Genomic DNA, 18,401 nt, shown 5'->3' with positions numbered 1-18,401 from the left:
GGTTTTACGCACTTTCAATATCCTCTTAAGATAATTTATTAATTATCTAGTTCAATTTCCTAGCCTTTTGGTTAGACATGAATCAAAACTGTTAGGCTATTATGCTAATTATATTTAGGAATTTTATGTGACATTTTTCAAGCAAACATATGCTAAATTCTTCAAAACTAGCACAGTATTATTTATCACTGAAGCAGCTTTTTATATACATGCATTTTATGCTATGAATGGAATCTGTTTTTCAGCTAATGTCAAGCAAGCTTTCCTAATGCAATTAGTAGAATACTGCATGCTATGTGTTTAGAGTTTCTTTTTCTTTAATTTTCTTTGTAGTGCAGAACAAAACAGAATGCAGGATCAGCTTGGGCCCCAGGTGTATATATTGATTAAAAGATTCTCTAAAGTAATAACTAACCAATTACTCTATTGGGAACATGGTTTATTCTCTCATTCTCTCTCTGATATGAGGAAACAAATTAAATTAGTATTATTTACCCGTTGTTGTGAATACAGCACATTCAAAAACATAATGGCAGAACAATATTGTAATACTTAGTATGTACATTAAACAACATTAGATATCATTACGGTTTATAGAGATATATATGGAAATCTTCATCTTGCAAAACACATTTTGCTCAATAGCAGAAACACATATTCAGTTAGTATTTGAATTTCAAAGGGTCAGCATATAATTGAGATATAAATTTCAATATTGAAGGCTGGTTTTTATTTTATTCTCCCGAAAGTAATGGTCTTTCAATAAGCCTATAAGACACGTCTTTGTGTCTGGAAAGGTATCTGGAGGCAGAATCTGGTGTAAGACATCTTTATGAAATCATAATACATTTAGATATTTCTCCAAAGGCTGTCACATGTTTCAAGTAACATCTGATTTAACGCGCGCGCGCGCGCGCACACACACACACACACACACACACACACACACACACACACATATATGTCATAGTGATAAAATTGTAACTTTCTCAGTGGCTAAGTAATGTGCAATACACAGGTAGATCTTAATTAATGCTGTTAATGAATCCTATTAAATGATTGCATTATTTGAATTTGCACTATTTGAAGTGCTATTTCTATGGAAAATACAGTAATTGGTTCCAGCTCAATGGTAATAGGCAATGAAACTTTTTAAACATCACTTGTTTTCTGCATATTAATCAGGGTGAAATCTACTTACCTTCCTTACCGATCAGGAAATGCATGCACACACCTGTGCATGCGCAGAAGGTAAAAAACACATATGACACCCCTGCCATCACTACCGAATCACTGAACTACTGGCCACAATCACTACCAGTCTGATCCGGAAGCATTTCACCCCTGATATTAATGAACCGTTACAGTAAAAGATGAAAAGAACATATATTTTAAATTTATGGTTAACAAAATCATGGAGTAGTTATAAAAAGCAAAGTAAAACCACAAAAAATTACCTCAGATTCAGAGATTCAGCACTTTTATGTCATTCAATTACATCAGATTTTTGATCTAATGTAATAATAATCCTCTTTTAAAAAAAATTATACTGTTTAATTCTGACAGAATCTTCCCTTTCTCCATTTTGCAGACATGAAGATTAGCAGCATCTAAAACCCCAACTGCAATTGCACATGTGTTAGTTCAGTCGTGCACACAAAAGGCTCACATTTATTGAACTCTGGGGTTGCATTAAATGTGATTTAGTATCAATTTATAATTCACACTAAATTGAATGTCACATTATTTGAACTTGCACTAATTGTGCCCTACAACCGGACATGTAGTTGTGTACAACAGGTAAAATATAATTTTGTTCCTTGCTGCTTCATTCAAATTAGTGAATGATCATAAGCCCTTCAGGTGCTATGTTTATCCTTTGAAACCTGATATTTATATACTACCTTCCAGAGGTAGCATTCAGCAGGTTCTGACCAATTCTGGAGAGCCGGTAATAGAAATTTTGAGTAGTTCGGAGAACCGGTAAATACCACCTCTGACTGGCCCCGCCTCCATCTATTCTCTGCCTCCCGAGTCCCAGCTGATCAGGAGGAAATGGGGATTTTGCAGTAACCTTCCCCTGGAGTGGGGAAGGAATGGAGATTTTACAGTATCCTTCTCCTGCCATGCCCACCAAGCCACGCCCACAGAACCAGTAGTAAAAAAATTTGAATCCCACCACTACTATTTTTTTCTATATTAACTCATGTCATCCCTTCAAAGTAGGTTTGTAAACAGGAATCCCTAAGAGTTTAGGTGTATTTTGATGTAGTGTGCCTTGTAATGGTATTGTGGCTTGTAATAGATGCAGCGATTCATGGGAAAAGCCCGATCATGCTTACAAGAGGTAAGTAGATGGCTTCTGAAGTTAACCAGTAAATAAGATCATAGTTCCATAGCTTATAACCTATGTATAACCAAGTGGCAAGCTTAAATATCTTGGCACTTAATCTCCTTCAATTGCTTTCAGCAAAGGCTGAAGCCTGTAATAAATCTAACCATCATTCATTTACCCAGTATTCCCATTTTAAGCTGGATTTCAGTAAGGGCTTGAAGCTATCATTAAGGGTAGTCAACCCCATTATTAATGGTGAAGAATTGACTAAGAAACGTGTACTTGTTTGTTGAAGGAGTTAGTCTACCCTTGTAGCAAAGAGTATATTGTGAGCCACTGAAAATGGATAACTATCCACCTTAACCGAACAAAAGACATTGCATAATAATACAGGAAATGGATGATGAGAAGCATTTCACCCCTTTCATGTTTTCATCTTAGAGCAAGAATTGATTGCAGCCATTAGTCTTCTGACAGAAAAAAATATCTTTAGTTTTGATTTTATGATAAATCTGTGGAAATATATTACTAACATATGAAAGGATATATTAAAAGTTATTTGTATCAGGAAAGAAAATAGCTAGAGGCCTTGCAATAGAAAAATGATGATCTATTTGTTGTCACTGAGAAAATTGGTGGTTCATAGGCAATGCAAATAAAAATTGCTTTCAGGTTAGGAATGCTATTTTCTTTTTAGTGAGTTTTTCTTAGAATGCCAACTGTTAGCCAAAAAACAAACAAACAAACAAACAAACAAACCCTAAACTTAATAGACTAACTACAAAAACTATAATAATATGCTAACCAAGTTGAAATTTAGTGTGTTCATTTTTAATCATATTATTCTACTTATTGGCAGAATAATTCAATACTGGCAATATGCTGCCGAACCCATCAAATTTCCAAATGTGAAAAATAAACCAAGGAACATGAGGGGTAAAAATTCCAATATCACATTGAGAAGCTATGTACATTTCCAAAGACAGATTTTGTAGCCCTTTGAAAACATATTTAAGAAAAAGCTGTATTACCCTCTATTGTTTAAGAGATGTTCAAGTCATGGATGCTGGGACATTCCATTCTTGGTTTTGTTTTATAGATTTGGTCTTTCAATTGGCTGTATTCTATTTCTCTTTTGATGTAGGCTGCTTTATTTTAAGGGTAAGCTCAGAGAAGTTGAGTAGGCTGGCCTTGAAACTGAATTAAATAATTAAATCAGATAAGGCCCTTCTAGATCAGGGGTCTCCAACCTTAGCAACTTTAAGACTTGTGGACTTTAACTCCCAGAGTTCCTCAGCCAGCTTTGCTGGCTCGGAGTTGAAGTCCACAAGTCTTAAAGTTGCCAAGGTTGGAGACCCCTGTTCTAGATGGCTTTTCATTGTGTTATTATGTACTGCAAACGTGACATTGACAGCAAATCCTACTAACCAGATTTTAGCAAGTGAATCAGGCCATAGTCTTGATATGTGAATATTTTTTAAAAAAAATATTCAAATCCTGCAAATCAGTTGATAACCTGCAAACCAGATGGCAACCAATGCAACTAAACTAAAACAAGATGAAGATGATTATGAATTTCTCAAACTGGTTAGGAGGCATGGCACAGCCTTTCGTACTTTCATGCTTTCGTGTGAAGCCTGTGTAAAGGTGGAGGTTTTGCAGAAGAGCAAAACATTACAACACTTTTGACAGTGATTATTAGCTATGTCTCAGAGAACAATGTTTGCTTCAAAAGAACAAAAAGTCAGAAGTGTTCTAATCTTTTGTGCATCTGTGTGAGAGGATAAACAGGGAGTCAGAGTGGAAGTAGGTAAAGCCATATTTATCATTTGAGCAAGAATGACTTTATTTGGGAGGGTGGTCTCCTTTGCAATCTTGAAAACACCAGCAACCCATCCCTGTCCAAAACTTTGAACATGTAGCCAAACCTTATTACTGATAAGTTGGGAGAATTTCTCCAGGCTCACATTTTAGATCTGCATTTTTTTTGCAGCTCTTTGTGCCAATGAAAAATTGATCCAGTGGACAGGGGAATGTTACAAAGGCTCAACATTTAATTCTTCCCCCTTTTCAGATATCTTCTTTAGAGTCCATTATTCTTCCTGGTTATAGAGGCGCTCAGAGATGACCTTGGAGAAAGTATGCAGCAAGCATTAGCAAAACATTAGCTAAATATGAGAAAACAAGAAAGTGCAAGGAAGAAACTAGAGAAATGATTTTCAAGATTCTATTATTATAGCCTGTGTTTGTTTCCTGACCTTACCTACCTTGAAGGGTTGATATGCTTCCTGTTGAAACATGGACTTCCAAGTTCTGTTTATTTGGGTCTTTTTTAATGCCTTTGAATCATTTTTGATACCCAGGGACTGCTTGGATTAGTCCCTGAATTTTTCTTGACAAGGTTTTGAAAATGGTTTGCCATTGCTCATTCCTAGGGTTGAGAAAGAGTGACGTGACCAAAATAGCCCAGCTAGCTTTGTGTCTAAAAAGGAACTATAACTCACAGTCCCCCAATTTCTAATTTGATGCCTTAACCTCTTCACCAAACTGGCTTTTCCAAATACTTCCCACTTGTTCTGATCTACGGTTTACAAACTACTGAGATTGGTTCTTTTGAGATCATCTGGTACACAGCCTTGGTCAGCAGAGGGAACTTATTCAGAGAAAACATGTATACACTACTTCATGAGTTAGCAACAAATAAGAAGAAAATTGAAGTCTAACAACAATAAAGCATTGCTGACTTATCAAGAAGGGTGCATATACATTTTACTTGCCCTCACTTTTCCTTTAAATTAAGTTAGCCAAGTCCAGTCCCAGAAAATCTCTCTTGTAGGGAAATGGGCAGTAAACAAACAAACAATTATAATAAAAAGCATTCAGTTAATCCTTCCTCATGTATACCGTAGTTTGTACTGCTAAGCAGAAACTCATTCTGAATGATGGATTAATTGCCACTCATTTGTTTGTCTCTTATCTGTTTATCTCTTATCTTATTCCTCTGATTCTACTTTTTTCCCTTGCTCATTCCTCCTTAGAAATTAAACATGGTGTGCTTGCTTCCAGGTAACAGTGGCTGTCTTTGTATGATGATGCTGGTGTTTTACTGCCAGTGCCTTGCCTTGCCTTGCCTTGCCTTGCCTTGCCTTGCCTTGCCTTGCCTTGCCTTGCCTTGCCTTGCCTTGCCTTGCCTTGCCTTGCCTTGCCTTGCCTTGCCCTGCCCTGCCCTGCCCTGCCCTGCCCTGCCCTGCCCTGCCCTGCCTTTTTTTTTCAGAGACCATCAGAAATGAGAAGTTCTGGGCCAAAGGGAGAAAGGAGAATTTCTCCCTACTTTTCCCACACTTCCTTTGTCTGTTAGGAGGATAACGTGAATCCAAAACTTTTCTGCAGATAGAAGGAGCCCTGCAAAGTATGCAAGAAACATTCAGAGATGTCACACATTCAACAGTCACCAATAAATGATACCTGGGTCCACGACTATGAGTTGTGGACCTGTTCCCTTTTAGCAGGGTATGTTTTGGGATGACAAGACAACAAATTGTAACAAAAAAATTTAGACATTGTTAGCTATAGGTGTCATTGCCAGGTTGTTTTTTAAAAGAATATTTAGTTTATAATTTAATAAAAATTTCCAACTCAGATTGCCACTTGTACTTAAGAGAGGGTTGCTGGTTTTTTTTTATAAGGATACTAATCCATGCTCTGAAAACTCCTATCATTAGTAAGCGATTATATTTTACGTCTTCACAAATGTGCCAAATGGCAAAGTGTGTCTTTATGCTGAATTCATTTGCTATGCTGTTCTGCTTTTGTGGTAATAAAATGGCTTACAGTTTTCTCTTTTCATGAGGAATTATTGTGATTGCTTTTTTAAAAATAGTATTTCTGTCTAAGGAAACTGATAGTAATATGGCCAATCTTTCCCCTTCTCTTTTTACTCAAAGGCTGGACAATTATGATAAACTTAAGTGGAAAAAGCCAGAGTACTCTGCTGAGACCTTCTGAGTAGCTGGCCTTAAGCTGATGATTATGGAGGATGCTAATTTGGCAGCAATGCCAGAATTTTATGTTAATGCTATTGAACAAAGAGCTAAAGCATTTTTTAATTTAAAATTACTGAACTATAAAATTGAAGTATTAGATTTTTCCTCAGGCTTAGGTGGACGAAGGGAAATATGATGTCAAAAGTGCATTCCTGTCACTTTCATTTGAATTCAACTTTTCAAGGATAATGCCTGAGTGTATTTTGGTCAAAATTACAGTCCCTCAGCTCTAACTGATGCCCACTGGTGTGTGATTAATATTTACCTCCATAATTTGAAACATTTTTTTTGAAGTAGCTGGTAAGCATTTGTTCTATCGTTACATCAGTGTATAAATATGCCATTTTTCTTGGCCCAAAATGTGTTGAACTTCAATTTTCGCAATTCCTAATCAGCATGTCTAAGGCTTGTTTAAAGTTCTTTAGTTTTCTTTAGCCTGTAGCTACATTGTCTATCCTCCTGTGACCTCAAAGGCAGAAACATGCTATATAAATTTCTAGCATGCAGAACTTACAGGCTGGAGTGACATCCTGCAATTTGCTCAGTTGTCGTGATTAGTTTTATGCAGATTTTCTTTAAGCCATTTATTTCTGTACTCTGGATTCATACAACTGGGTAACTTTTGGCCAATGACGCTGGTGGGTGAGAAGAGAAGCAGAAGTTGTTTGTACTCCATGCAGAGCACTATCCTTTTGAGACTACTTATTATTGAACTTAACATGGAAACAAAACATTTTAAACCAGAGATGTGGTGGGCTCCCGTTTGTTCAATGTGTTCAAGAAAAGCAGGAGAATCATGTTTTAGTATAGATAGCAATAGCATTTAGGCTTATATACCAGCCCATGGGGGTTGCAGTGGCTCAGTGGCTAAGACGCTGAGCTTGTCGATCAGAAAGGTCGGCAGTTTGGCAGTTCGAATCCCTAGCATCGCGTAACGGGGTGAGTTCCTGTTTCTTGTCTCAGCTTTTGCCAAACTAGCAGTTCGAAAGCACTTAAAAATGCAAGTAGAAAAATAGGGACTACCTTGGTGGGAAAGTAACAGCATTCCGTGCACCTTTGGCATTTAGTCATGCTGGTCACATGACTATGGAACTGTCATCAGACAGCGCTGGCTCTTCAGCTTTGAAACAGAGATGAGCATTGCCCCTTAGAGTTGGGAATGACTAGCATGTATGTGAGAGGGGAACCTTTACTTTACTGTGCTTTATTGCATTTTAGGGACTTAGATTTTTGAAATGGTGTTCACCACCATGATGAGATTGCACTCCTAAAATTACAGTGGCAGAAAATTCTGTCTGGAAAACCACTCGGATTTGTCTATGTAGCTGCCAGGACTTGAGTGTTGTGCCTCGCTCGCTCCCCCCCGCTGCAGCCGGGCCCCTCTTATCTCCTGCTGGACGCTGATAGTGTGGAAGAATGTCCTGGCATGCCTCCAGCCCCCAGCCCTGGCACCATGCCCGGACAGGCCGAGCAAGACGAATGGCCTGACGTACCTCCAGCCCCCGTCCTGGCACCATGCCCAGACAAACGGAGCAACTAAACCCCTCCCCCAAAGCATGTGAGCCTGAAGAATGTGAAGCCAGTCATGAGTTAATATTACCAACAGCTGGAGGCTGGAGAGATCCTCGCTTCCAGAGAATAGAGAGGCGACGTCAGCAAAAGGAAGGGAGGGGCAGGCCTGGATAAGTGCTGAATCATGGAGCCACACCCCATGGCCTATATAAAGGATCTGCTTTCTGGCATTCTCTGAGTCAGGCAAAGTCTAACTTGGATTGCTGAAGTTACATCCTGGTCTCCTGCCTGCCCTGAGAACTCTGACAGAACTTTGGCAAAGCTGCAGAGGCTTTGCAGCCATGCTTGATATGGACTTCCCTGACCCGGCCGTCAGAGGAGGAGTGGGACACGACATTGAGTCTGACTTTAAGGAAAAGAAAAGTTTATTTCTAATGGAAGAATGTGCTAGATATTGGAAAGAAAAATGACAGTCACTTCTGCAGGCATTTTTCCATTTTCCTGTTGGAAATCTGCCTTTGTTAGCAGGAACCAGCCTCTGCCACCTGACCAAGAGATTTGACTAGGAAAAAGTCTGGTACAGAACTGCTCTGATGTCTAAGACAGGGGTCTCCAACCTTGGTCCCTTTAAGACTTGTGGACTTCAACTCCCAGAGTTCCTCAGCCAGCTTTGCTGGCTGAGGGACCCTGGAAGTTAAAGTCCACAAATCTTAAAGGGTCTAAGGTTGGAGACCCCTGGTCTAAGAGACATATTTCCTAAAACAGTTACTGGTAGGAGTTGCAAACATTCAAAATCCTTGATGCTATTGGTTATGGATATGAAGAGATAATACATTCTGAAAGTGTGTTTTGAGGGCCATGAAGTTTCTAATGTCAGGGATTGGTGATGATTACATGCTGCTGGTTTGGACAGCCAGTCAGAACTGAAGCACCAAGATGTCAAGTTCAGAGAAATAAAAGCTCCACAAGGAACAGCCAATGAGTGGATTAGAACCCTTTGCTTCCCGCCTCACAGGCAGCATTCATTCATTTGCCTGATGCAAACAGACAAATGGCAAAATAACTTAACGGCAGTAGCAACTGACTTAACTGATTTTATAGCAGAGCAGAATGGAGGCTGGGGTCAGAAGTGCCAGGTAAATGTAGGTGTTGAGTAGGGTCAGGGTTGGAGTTAGGGTATTGCATAGGCTGAACACAGGGGGAACAGATGAGAAAGGCCGTCCTTCCAACTTTCTATGCTCTCAGTTTGGACTTAAGACCTAAAAGTTTTTTTTATTTAGAAGTAAGCCTAATTAGTATTTGATCCCAAGTAAGCACACGTACTTAATTGTATAAGGTTAAATCCGGATTGGCTGGTTGCATTGTCTCAAACACAGTTGATTTTCAAATAGTTTTCAATATTATTGAACATTATTATGTTATAATAATTAATTAAATTAATATAAAAATAGAAATTATTGAGAACCAGTTTGGTCTAGTGGCGAAGGTACCAGGCTAGAAGCAAGGAATGCACTACCAGACTCTGTGGTCTCATCCCAAAACCCCCAAAACTTTAACCTAAGACTGTCTAATGTTGACCTCACCCCATTCCTAAGTGGTCTGTAAGGGGCATGCATAAGAGCATCAGTGTGCCTACCTTTCCTGTCCTAATGTTCCCTTTAGATGTATTCATTTTATGTATTCAATTCATGCTTATACTTATCTATATTATTTAATATGTACTCGACAAAATAAATAAATAAATAATAAATAAAAGGAGACTTTAAATTCTAGTCTTGCTTTAGACATGAAAATTGGCTGGCTAACCATTTTATCAGCCCAACTCACCTTGCAGGGTTGTTGAGGAAGGACTATTATGTGTATGTACCACTTTAAGTTATTTATGTAAAAAAATGACAAAAAGGGATATAAATAATGAATTACTTTAATACTTATTTGATGCCTGAGAGCATTTATTGCATGTTAAACGGTAAAATCATAGCAGAAGATAGGTATTATCGTTCCTACAATTTTGCCACATTGGAGTTCTTTTTTTTGTAAGCTTATTGACTATTTATTGTATTTCCAATTTCCTTCCTGGGCTCCTGTGAACAAAGGACCTCTGTAGCAGTGGGCTGGAAATATGTAGAAGAGCTAGAATCACATGTACAGGTTTAGATGTCATTAACTTAGGGAACTCAAAGTATTCACCACTGAATCTGAGTGCCATTCACATCCATTGTAGAACCACTCCTGTCCCTTTGTTAGAAATAGTTAAATACACATATGAATTCATAGAACATGTTTATTAACATGTGGGCAGAATTGCTAAACTGGTAGAAAATGCTGAGCCTGTGTTTGCAGCAAAAGACCACGGGGTAGCCGAACACATAATACCCAAGTGAGAAGGCAGTACATTACTGAAAAACATTTAACACATTAAATGTGAACTTTATCCTACCTTTTGTGCCATCTGTCTAATAAGGGCCCGTCCCCAGTAGGGATGTTTGGATTGGTGTAAATCTGATCTGCCCTACTGCCTGCTTTGTAGGGCAAACTTCAGGGTGGCAGATTTATGTTTGAATTTTTAATAAAATACCTGAACATAAATTTGCTGGTCTGCTTAAGGGCAGAGAAGGATTTTTGTTTTAATAATTGCAGAGGTAGCAAATCAAAGGGTGTGTGTTTTTCATCAGTTATTTACAACACCATTGGGAAAGTTTTGCCATTTCAATTGCCCTATAATACTGGCCTTGACCTAGCTCTGGCCATTCTCTTCTGTCTACCACTATCTTCTTCCTTAAACTGACACAGTCCCATCACAATACCATGTTACGTAAAATAAACTAGCTGAGCTTATATATTCCTTCATAGTTTCTCCTATGCAGGTGATATTGGCATAAGAGAAGGATGTTTGTTTGTAAGAGAAAAGGATCTGCATTCAGGAAATTATTGGTATTTTTTTTATAACGTCATCTAGCAACATGGGAAATCCACCTAATTAGAAAAGCTATTATTTTCCTCAGCATCTTCTTAAAAATGTCTGCCTTGGGATGCCTGTGAAGAGATCTCCCCAGATCTTTTGCATGACTCACCTGTAGGGAATTTTGATAGTAAGGGATTGAACTATTGATGTCTTCTCTTTTCTTCTCGTATCAAGAATCTAAATATACAAAGGTGGGTTGATATTCCACACTAAGCCAGGATGTGGCCTGTTGAGGGAGGGATGTTAGGTGGCAGGCCTTTCACTGTGGCCTGTAATTCATGGTCAGCTTCATGTGCAGGCTCAGACATCTGTAATTCATTCAACATACTGCGGTCAAGCAAACAAGTCTATCAAAATCTCTATTATATTCCTTTAGCTAAAACAGAATTTTATCTTTAAATTGGAAGAAGGGAAAAAAGAGCCCAGGAAGCCATTATTTTTATTCTAATGAAACATTTACAGTGCCCTCAGAAAACATATTCTCATTAAATTAGATCAAGAGAAAATTGGTGTCAGGCCATGAAATGCAACTGAGCTTCCTTAACCGAAGCAGCAGTTAGCTCCAGCTGGGCAGTGAATGGGTTTGGATCATCCAGTGACTGAATGACAGCTCTGACTCCTTATTAGGCTTTGAGGGAGCTATTTCATAAGTAAACTGCCTTTTTGAACATGAGTGAGATGCACGTATCTTTTAGGTGGGCCGATAGGGTAAATCCAATCCATTTTATTGACTGCTTATCATCATACATTTTGATCCTGTTTTTAAAAAAATCTCAGATAGTTAATTTATAGATCTAGAAGAAAAAATGGATGATAGAGAGGTAATCTCTTATAAACATGAATGAGGAAGATTTTTGGGGGTAATTAAGAACACGCCTTTAATGCCAAAAAGGGAGATTGCACGACACTGGGGAGATCCTTGTTGAAGGGAAGACAAGATGCGACCAGACATCAACCTTCCTGTAACTGAATTATTAGAGTGTGTGTTTTCTTTCTTTGAGCTATATATACACCTTGCAGTCACAGCTGCTGCTGCTTGGTAGCATTGGCTGGAGCAACTATGTGGCCAGGCATGGAGAGTGCTGGGCACCACAGAGATGAGTATGCAGTGGAAGATGCTCAAGCATTGCTTTCAACCTTCCCATAACTAAAACTAATGCCAGACTCTAATGTAAGCTGTCAGGCATGAACAATTGGACCCACATGTACAGAGTTTGAGCTAGCTACTTTATTATGTCCTGCATATAATATGGGAATCTCTCCAATCTGGCAGCCTACACCTGGTACAATTAGATAAAGCTCCAAGGAACTGGAATGTGTATGGCCCTAGTCCTTTAGTGGTTGTGCAGCAACTGCAGCATAGCTCTGTGCTTGTTCTCTCCTCGCTAGGCTGGGTGCTTCCCAACATCAGTTCTACCAAGTAGACCATACAGGAAACAACCAGATGAACTAATTCTACTTTACTGTAAAGCTCCATTAATAGAATCTTGCATGTATGATGATACAGTTCTCCCACTGTCACGTTTACAGCCCAAGAAACTAGGGAGGGTCTCGTATGAGTCTCTTGCCCTACCTACTATCTAACCGTGGGCTATGCTGTCTCTTTTCTGATTATTCACTAGGTAGCATTTCTTGGCCCATTCTTCTAAGATCTTTCCCACATACATTACATATATCTTAATGATCATTAAATGTTAAATTTGTACCCCATGACTATCACTAAGTGTTGTAAGTGTTGTACCTTGATGAAGGAATCTAGACTTTTATGTACACTGAGAGCATATGCACCAAGACAAATTCCTTATGTGTCCAATCACACTTGGCCAATAAAAAATTCTATTCTATTCTATTCTACATATATGTCACTTAAAATGTGGTATTTATGACAGCAACCTCTTTTCATTATAGTTAATAAAAATAAGAAATAGAAGTTAATATCTAGATGAAATTCTGGGAAAGGTCATTCATTGGTCCTAGGTCAGGTAGCATCAATATGTGGATAATATCCAATTGTATATCTTATACCTTGGATCCTACTCTCTACTGGAGATACAATATATGTCTTCATGCCTGAAAGCCATAAGAGATTGCATAGATTGTATTAAACTGAAGCTGAAAGATGAAGTGGTTATTTGTCTATAAATCATCTGATTCTCAGTGGGCTGCCACACTGGCTCTGATAGTCTCATACCACCCTTAAAAGAATAATTTGGATTCATGAGTCCTACAGGAATAACAGTGGAGTTGGTGGCCAGGAGACTTTTGCTTGGCCTTGATTGGTTTATAGGTTCTGTCCCTTTATAAAACACGAGGCCCCAGTGACTGACATCCATGCCTTCAGTACTTTACAGTTGGATTACTAATGTTCTCTACATAAGGCTGTCCTTAGAGACTATTGACAACCTGAAGCTGATTCCAGATAGAACGGCCTGCATGCTAGTTGTTAAGAGCGGCTGAGTAACATTATGCCTATATTGAGAGCTCTACATCAGGGGATCCAACCCCCAATCTAAGCAAGCTGTGGGTGTGCATGCTCCATTTGCACATGTATGGAATAGAATAGAATAGAATAGAATAGAATAGAATAGAATAGAATAGAATTTTTTATTGACCAAGTATGATTGGACACACAAGGAATTTGTTTTGGTGCATATGCTCTCAGTGTACATAAAAGAAAAGATACCTTCATCAAGGTACAACACTTACAACACTTAATGATAGTCATAGGGTACAAATTTAACACTTAATGATACAACACTTAATGACAATCATAGGGTACAAATAAGCAATCAGGAAACAATATCAATATAAATCATAAAGATACAAGCAACAAAATGACAGTCATATAGTCATAAGCGGAAGGAGATGGGTGATGAGAAGGAGATGGGTGATGAGAAGATTAATAGTAGTGCAGATTTAGTAAATAGTTTGATGGTGTTGCGGGAATTATTTGTTTAGCAGAATGATGGCGTTCGGGAAGAAACTGTTCTTGTGTCTAGTTGTTCTGGTGTGCAGTGCTCTATAGCATCATTTTGAGGGTAGGAGTTGAAACAGTTTATGTCCAGGATGTGAGGGGTCTGTAAATATTTTCACATAGTCAAATATTGCACACACAATGAGATGCAAAACCATCTCCACCCACCTGCCACAGCCTCCCGCCATCACGGTAAAATGCTCTGGGATTTTAGAATTCAAACGGAGAAGCATCTGTTCCATGACACTCCAAACTTAACAATTGTCAATAACAAAGACAAAAACAATCTGGATAGTAGACATAGCAGTACCAGATAACAATAAAATAGAAGAGAAATACCTGGAGAAATGGAACAACTGTGGCAAAATAAAGCAAAGATTATAATAGTAATAGGCAACTTGCATGTAATCCAAACACATCTGGAACACTTTAACATTACCTGTATTCCATCCTGCATGATAGGAGCAGTGAAAATGATCTCTCCACCATTCTCGAGGTTGCAAAACACCGTTCTAAGGCGTAGGTGAAAAAAACAAATGCAATACTGTACCTGTGCAGATTGTTTTGTTGTCTTTCTTCTGGTAGGTCTCTTTGGAGGGTTAAAATGAGTCTGGTTCTTGCTAATAACCGACAAAACTCTTTATTTTCTGTGATGTATTACCTTGATGATAAATTAACAGTTAATATTGTATTCCAGCACCAAAATTAACTTACATGTTTATTGAGATTTTGCTAAATCTCAGGCAGAGATTGCAATTGGCTTCACATACATCACTTGTTCATATAATTACAATATACAATTTTACAGTACTATGCAAAGATTTAGGCCCGTGATGGCAAACCTAGGGCACATGTGCCACAGGTGGCATGCGGTACCTCTCTGTGGGCACACGAGCCATCGCCCCAGTTCAGCTCCGCTGCACATGTGTGCGCACCTCCCGCCAGCCAGCATGTTTTTGGGTCTCTGCTGCGCATGTGTGGGGGATGGGGGGGCATGTGGAGGTTCATGCGTGCATGCGTGGGGGGAGGGGCACTTGCAGGGGCCTGTGCATGCATGTTTGTGGAGCGGGACATGTGCTGGGGGCTATGCATGGGGGCAGGGTTCCATGTAGTACATGGGGTGGGCGCATCCGCAGAGATTATCCCCCCTAACTATTATCCCCCGGACTAGTATGGCTGTCAGAGTATGAGATCTGTAATGCATTTCAAAGTTGTGCATGTATCTATTGCCTGTGTAATGGCATGCTTTAATATCTATGAAGAAAATGACAAACCTTTAGAAAACAGCAAGTCTAAATATTATGAAACAAGGTTCTGTTGAGTGTAAGAATTTTAATAAGCTGTGCAATAAGAGCATTTGTAAATGGTGGAAAACATAGAAATAACCTTGTTGGAGAATACATGCAGGATTCAAAGGGAATCGTATCAATGTGCTCATGTTACAGTAATGTGTTAGTATTAAAGCATATCATTCTTTTTTCTACAATTTTTCTACAGTGACAAACATTGTCAACAAATTAAAGAGATGCTGCTGATATATTTTGGGCTACAACACACAATGAATTCCCAGTGCTCAATACAAAATAGCGTCCACTATAATGAACAGCAAAAAGTGACCATCTGTTAGATATTATTTTAGCATCAGCTTCTACTTCATAAAACAGGCCCTTTTCATGTTTCCTGTAACAATGTAGAATGAATTCCATTCCATTCATGCCCTTTGGGCATCAGCATGATTTGGAAACCTAATAAAGTAAGTCATCAAAGAACAACTCATGTGTCCAGAATTTGTATTAGTGTACTACAGGGAACTGAAGCGGTACTATCCTTTAAGTCTACACCTTCTAAATCTTCATTTATTGCCACAAAATCAATGACTTTTTTTTTTTAGCAGATAGCTTTACTAAATAAGAAATATTATACTGAAGCAATCATATCCTACTCTTTGTTTTCCCAGGGAACATCCATATTGTTCACCATAAAGATTATTTGATATTTATTGCTTTTCTGTCCCCAAGGAATTCATAGTACTGTTCAGCTTTGTTAACCGTGTGAATGGGCCAGAGTTATAAGATGCAGAGCTGTCCTGCCTGCTGTGAGGAGTTTGTTACTGGATGTTTGTTTTGAACATTGATTCTCGCAGTTGAGCTTGACACACAATCATCTGCACAATCGTTTTCCTGCCTGTTTCTGGAAGAAATTACTTGTCAAATGGCAAAAAGAGCTCCCCATGACATTCAGGATCCTGAATATTTGTATTTCCACTTGTCTTACCAGAACTGGGATGAGAAAAATAACTTTTTGGTCAGGAAATTGTTCAGTAGGCTGCTTTCTACAATTACTTTTTCCTTTAGTGCATCTTCTTATTGTATAGATTATGTAGACAGAAAAGGCTATGAGTTCCATCCCTAGTTCTGAGTCTCTGTCCTTCATTTTACTTCATTCACTTTATATCTATTTGTAGATTTTTTTAAAAATTCCTTTTATACCCATGGAGGGAGGGGAGGTTTTTTTTTAGATGTAGGGCTCTGGTAGAAGCCACAGTGATGGCACATGTGTCCTAATGTAATTGCTCAAGTGATCTGAATTGTGTAATGCAGGGGTGTCAAACTCGATTTCATTGTGGGCTTTATCAGGTCATGTTTGACCTTGGGGAGTGGGATGGGGTGGGTGGGCATGGCTGGGGTAGGTATGGCCAGGGGTCACAAGAGGTCACTTGTGTCAGCAGCACCTGTGGTAGCCAAGTGCTAAGGCAGGATTTCCTTCAGAATCTCCCTTACTCTCATTATAACCTTCCTTCCTTCCTTCCTTCCTTCCTTCCTTCCTTCCTTCCTTCCTTCCTTCCTTTCCTTTCCTTTCCTTTCCTTTCCTTTCCTTTCCTTCTCTTCTTTTTCCTTCCCTCTTCATTCTTCTCTCATCTTCCTTCCCCCTTTCCTTATGTTTCCTTCCTTGCTATCTTCCCATCTTCCCTTCTTTTTCTTTTTCTTTCCTCTTTCCCTTTCTCCTTTTTTGTCCCTTCTTGTATGCTCAAATGCATACAACATATTTTGTTTTTTTTAGTTTGTTTTGCTAGCCCTCTGCTGGCAAAAATGGAGCCCAGGAGAGCTGTGTGCCTGGGCTCCTTTTTCATTGGCAGAGGCACAGTGGGCCAGTCCTTTGCTGTTTCCAGAGCATCCCCGTGGGCCAGATCTAAGCACCTCATGGGCTGGATCCAGCCTGTGGGCCTTGAGTTTGACACTGGTATCAATGTATCTGGGTAATTACATGGTACACATTATTGTCAATGAAGTCAAGATGCATGTGACTTGCCTTTTTTCCTGCCCAGGTATATGCCAAATTTGCAAACCAATAAAGTTTCCTTGCATCTATCCACTACTACAGAAACTATATAACTAACCTGATGTGCCACAGTGCATTTAATCTGTAAACTATTCTAAACCCACCTCTTTGTTTTGTCCACAGCTAGAGCAGATTGCAAATGATTTCAGGTGCTTACTAGTGCTGATTGAATAAGCGTGAAATGAAAATTGGACAACTGCAGTCTTGGTGAGTAACTAATATTTGCTAAGGAAGGAACAATATGCAAGTGAATATGCTAAAATGTGCATTCCATCCAAAATAGAGATGCAGAAAGAAAGAAAGGAAAAAGGAAATATGCTGTGTTGCCCAGACTGCAAAGCAGCTTATTGCTTGTAACCTGCCAGCAATAGTTTATAAGTGACACTGCGCTATTTAAAAGATTCTATGCGTGGGTGGAAAATCCTGATGTTGTTATAGTCTATATAAAAGTGGATGTCTGTAAAAATGTAGGGTCAGAAAGATTCAAGATGAAGTAGGCATTCAGGAAACTGAAAAGGACTGCAGAAAACATTCAAAGGCTTTTTTAAAAAATTGGTATATTTGTCAGCTGCCTTGAGCAAAGTGGAATAAAATTATTCAGTCATTGATACATGTGCATAATGATAGAGGAATTCCACTTTATATTATTCTGCAATCATTTCACATTACTGAAGCATAAATAATGGGTTGTCCTCAGTAATGCATTTTGTAAACCTGCATAAAATGCATGACTGCACAACTTTATATCCATTTAGCTGGGAGCAAGTCTGGCATCAGCTTGGTCAGTCTCATTTTTGAAAAGACATTGCAATCAAGACAATTCAGCGTCCTGATAAAATGTATTCATCTTTTTTATTTATATAATTTATCTCACAATGTCGGCGGGTGGTTCATAGAGGATTAAAAACTATGAAATATAAACAATGACACCAAACACATAGCGCACACACTCATGTCTAAAACATTTCATTTTCAATTCACACCAAAATAATGTTACGGTGATACAATCAATCCTAATGAATAGACTTGATGAAGTGAAGAAACTAGAATCAAGTGAAAAGTAAGTTGTTGCCGTATTTAAGAAATGTTCCATGGCGGTGCGTCACACCATAATATTTCCTAGGACTCGTACACATAGACCTTATAGATGCTTATGGAACATATATAATAAAGCTTTTTTTGTTGGTCTAAACCAGGGGTCTCCAAACTAAGGCCCACAGGTTATATCGGGCT

The 18,401-nt window shown here is 38.8% G+C and overlaps 1 long non-coding RNA gene across 1 annotated transcript in view; it reads left to right on the top strand.

Annotated features, from left to right (window-relative positions):
- The window catches only part of LOC131202122 (uncharacterized), an 82,582-nt gene that overhangs the window by 52,791 nt on the left and 11,390 nt on the right, over nt 1-18,401 (top strand). Inside the window, exon 2 of the long non-coding RNA XR_009156066.1 lies at nt 17,292-17,375. This is a non-coding gene — a long non-coding RNA (uncharacterized LOC131202122). The remainder of the gene's footprint in view (nt 1-17,291; nt 17,376-18,401) is intronic.

This window comes from Ahaetulla prasina, chromosome 7 (assembly GCF_028640845.1).
Source record: "Ahaetulla prasina isolate Xishuangbanna chromosome 7, ASM2864084v1, whole genome shotgun sequence".
NCBI classification, from domain to species: Eukaryota; Metazoa; Chordata; class Lepidosauria; order Squamata; family Colubridae; genus Ahaetulla; species Ahaetulla prasina.
Note: the sequence above shows the minus strand (reverse complement) of the source record. Positions and strands in the feature narration are given on the sequence as shown.